The following is a 4,641-nucleotide window of genomic DNA, read 5'->3' on the forward strand; positions in this document are numbered from 1 at the left end:
CGAAGGGGGCGTGCAGGCGCGGCGGCGGCGTACGGTTGGGGAATAGGTGGAGTGGGGGGGGGGAAGCTTACTAATGGCGCATCTAGCAGTGATGCGCCATTAGAATGTTTTTTGCCAAAAAGTAAAAAAAATTTTTACTGGCGCACTCTGTCGCCGGTGCGCCATTAGTAGTTCTAACTACTAATGGCGCACTTTGCCAGGATGCGCCATTAGTATATTTGAAAAAATGAAAAAAAATTTGTTTTACTAGTGGCGCACCTTTTTCCTGGTGCGCCATTAGTGTCTTCCACACTAATGGTGTATCTCCACCTGGTGCGCCATTAGAATATAGTAGTGGCGCACCACTTCCCTGGTGCGCCATTAGTGTCAATCCTATCTTTAGCCCTTTTCTTAGTAGTGTTAGCACAACTTAAAAGGTGGAATAATAATTATAGAAGAAGTTCATGTCATGCCAATCCTGTGTCATTACTTCTGTATTGTTGCTATCATAATCTTAGTTTTTCAGAGAATCATGTTGTATTTGAAAAAAAACTACTTAGGTAGTAAACAGGACCTGTTGATTACTTAATTATCTTCTCTAAGTAGAACAATTGCTGATTTCAATTATCCATTATTTTCCATTGGCTTCATGGTGAAGACAAGAACGTTTATATGGGAAAGAGAAAAAGGGTGCAACATAGTCAGTGTTTTTTCACATATATAGTGATAAACATCAGTATAAATAACATGGTGCATAAATAAGATAACGATATCAAGGTGACCTCCTATGATCTGGAAGTATGCTTACCTTTGAACTGGCTGTCGAAATTCTACCACATTACAATTTCTTCTGAAATTTTTCTATTTTGAGCTTTGTGTCATCTATTTGTTCTGCATTTTTAGCCAATTAATGAGATCTTAATGTTCCAAGAAAGAGCACAAGTTTTGAATAGTATTTAGTGTTGTCATGCTCACTGGAAGTATTCAAGATTACAAATGTGGCAGGTGACATTTCAACTCTATCTCATTACTATATGAAAACACTTAATGTTCCTTTGATGGTGACTTGTACACTTGAACTTATGCGAGGACAACTTTTTAAAAATGGGCGTTTCAGTTTTTCTTATTGTTATAGTTACATCACCAAACATGTTTTTATGTACTCAACAGTTTTAGTGATTTAGTGATGTAAAGTCTTCAACAGTTTTTCCTGTTTGTTGCTTCAATGTGATTTTTAAGTGTTTCTAATGGTGTTCAAATTGCAGGACATGCTCAACTTTCTCACCCTCTTTTTTGGTGTATGCATAGTGATGATCTTTGGTGAGAATGATGCCCTTGAGAGTTTGAGACTGCAGGTATGCATTACATGAGGATAATGAAGAACAGATGGATATAGACACATGCTACAAATGCACACATGGGTCCTCATCATCACACTGAGATGCGAGAATCCTAAGAACACGAGATTCCGGAGGACGAAGAAGAGAAGCCCCACCAGGGAAATTGGTTAGGTTAGGGAATTGGCGTATGTAGCCTCTTGATTCACTGGTAACCCGAAATTAGGGAACCTTCTAAACCTGGTAACATTACCCTACCCTGAGATCCTTGCCCTCAAGATTCATCAATAGCTTCTGTAATAATCTTGTAGCAGTGTCCAGCTCAATGCCAAGGTGAAGGGAAGCCCCAATCACCCAACAAGATGGCGGAGAAGCTTCTGTATTATCGTCTTGGCATCATAGAAGAGGGTGTTCCAAGGCCGTCTACCATCCATTGCCATCGATGCATTGGGCGCCCTCTTCCAACTTGACCGTGACCTCTCCATGGCCATCGAAGATGCTCCTGTTGCCCATGGAGTGATCTAGACCACCAAAGACACACAGATGGCTATGGTTTCCAATGTGGTCAAGTTCCCTGATCGTAGCTTAGTCTTCTGTGAGATGTGAGATGCTGCTTGCTATTGTTGGGGAACGTAGTAATTTCAAAAAGTTTCCTACGCACACACAAGATCATGGTGATGCATAGTAACGAGAGGGGAGAGTGTTGTCCACGTACCCTCGTTGACCGTTAAGCGGAAGCGTTATGACAACGCGGTTGATGTAGTTGTACGTCTTCACGATCGACCGATCCTCAATACCGAACATACGACACCTCCGCGTTCAGCACACATTCATCTCGATGACGTCCCGCGAACTCACGATCCAGTAGAGCTCGGGGAAGAGTTTCGTCAGCACGACGGCGTGGTGACGATGTTGATGAAGCTACCGTGGCAGGGCTTCGCCTAAGCACCGCTACAGTATGACCGAGGTGGATTATGGTGGAGGGGGGCACCGCACATGGCTGGGAGAGATCTTTGTGATCAACTTGTGTGTCTAGAGGTGCCCCCCTACCACTGTATATAAAGGAGCAAGGAGGAGGCTGGGAGGAGGAATCCTCCTCCTAGTAGGAGTAGGATTCCCCTCTTTCCTATTCCTACTAGGAGGGGGAAAGGAAGGGAGAGAAAGAGAAGGAAAGGGGGGCGCCGCCCCCCCTCTCCTAGTCCAATTCGGACCAGAGGGAGGGGGCGTGCTGCCTGCCCTTGGCCGGCCCCTCTCTGTTTCCCTTAGGGCCCAACAATGCCCATTAGCCCCCGGGGGGCTCCGGTAACCCCTCCGGTACTCCGGTAAAATCCCGATTTTACCCGGAACTCTTCCGATGTCCAAATGTAGGCTTCCAATATATCAATCTTCATGTCTCGACCATTTAGAGACTCCTCATCATGTCCGTGATCATATCCGGGACTCCAAACTACCTTGGGTACATCAAAACATATAAACTCAAAAAACCGATCGTTACAGAACTTTAAGCGTGCGGACCCTACAAGTTCGAGAACTATGTAGACATGACCGACACTTGTCTCTGGTCAATAACCAATAGCGGAATCTGGATGCTCATATTGGTTCCTACATATTCTATGAAGATCTTTATCGGTCAAACCGCATAACACTATACGTTGTTCTCTTTGTCATCGGTATGTTACTTGCCCGATATTCGATCGTCGGTATCCCAATACCTAGTTCAATCTCATTACCGGCAAGTCTCTTTACTCATTTCATAATGCACTATCCCACAACTAACTCATTAGTTGTATTGCTTGCAAGGATTATAGTGACGTGCATTACCGAGAGGGCCCAGAGATACCTCTCCGACAATCAGAGTGACCCTTCTCCCATCTAGGGAGGAGGTCAAGGAAGAATAAGAAGAAGGGGGGCCCTCTCCCCCTTGCTTCCGGTGGCGCCGGAGTGCCACCGGGGGCCATCATCATCACTGTCATCTTCACCAACACTTCACCGCCTTCACCACCAACTCTTCCCCCCTCTATGCAGCAGTGTAACCTCTCTCTTACCCCTTGTAATCTCTACTTAAACATGGTGCTCAACGCTATATATTATTTCCCTATGATGTATGGCTATCTTATGATGTTTGAGTAGATCCGTTTTGTCCTAATGGTTATTTGATGATCAAGATTGGTTTGAGTTGCATGCTTTATTATTGGTGCTGTCCTATGGTGCTCTCCGTGTCGCGCAAGTATGAGGGAATCCCGGTGTAGGGTGTTGCAATATGTTTATGATTTGTTTATGGTGGGTGGCGTGAGTGAACAGAAGCACATACCCGAGTAAGTAGGTTGTTTGCGTATGGGATAAAGAGGACTTGATGCTTTAATGCTATGGTTGGGTTTTACCTTAATGATCTTTAGTAGTTGCGGATGCTTGCTAGTGTTCCAATCATAAGTGCATATGATCCAAGTAGAGAAAGTATGCTAGCTTATGCCTCTTCCTCAAATAAAATTGCAATAATGATTACCGGTCCAGTTATCGATTGCCTAGGGACAAATAACTTTCTCGTAACAACAAGCTCTCTACTAAACCTAACTTAGTTGTGTATTTATCTAAACAGCCCCTACTTTTTATTTACTTGCTCTTTATTATCTTGCAAACCTATCCAACAACACCTACAAAGTACTTCTAGTTTCATACTTGTTCTAGGTAAAGCGAACATCAAGCGTGCGTAGAGTTGTATCGGTGGTCAATATAAGTTGAGGGAATATTTGTTCTGCCTTTAGCTCCTCGTTGGGTTCGACACTCTTACTTATCGAAAGAGGCTACAATTGATCCCCTATACTTGTGGGTTATCAAGACCTTTTTCTGGCGCCGTTGCCGGGGAGCAATAGCGTGGGGTGAATATTCTCGTGTGTGGTTATTTGCTTTATCACTAAGTAATTTTTATTTGCTGTTCTTAGTTGTTCTCTATCTTTAGTTATGGATATGGAACACGAAATACAAAAAAAGGTGTACTTTTTGCTCATGGAGATGGGGAACCTCCTAAAACCATCGATGCTGGTTATGTGAAAGATATTATGTACTACTTTAATAATCCCGAGAAAACTCCATTTAATTATGTAATGGGAGTAACGTTGGATCAATGTGAATACTTTAGGGATTATCGCTTGACACAAAAGGGAAACTATTATGGGATCAAATTCATATATTGAAGTGGTATGCTTGGCAATTATGCGTGAGTTATGATTATACTTGTTGCTCTAGGATGAAGGCTCCACACCTTCCCTTTTCATGCAAATTCAATGATAATAAAACCTTAGCTTCTTATGCTAATGGTATATATGAT

This window comes from Triticum dicoccoides, chromosome 7A, assembly GCF_002162155.2.
Source record: "Triticum dicoccoides isolate Atlit2015 ecotype Zavitan chromosome 7A, WEW_v2.0, whole genome shotgun sequence".
Taxonomy (NCBI): domain Eukaryota; kingdom Viridiplantae; phylum Streptophyta; class Magnoliopsida; order Poales; family Poaceae; genus Triticum; species Triticum dicoccoides.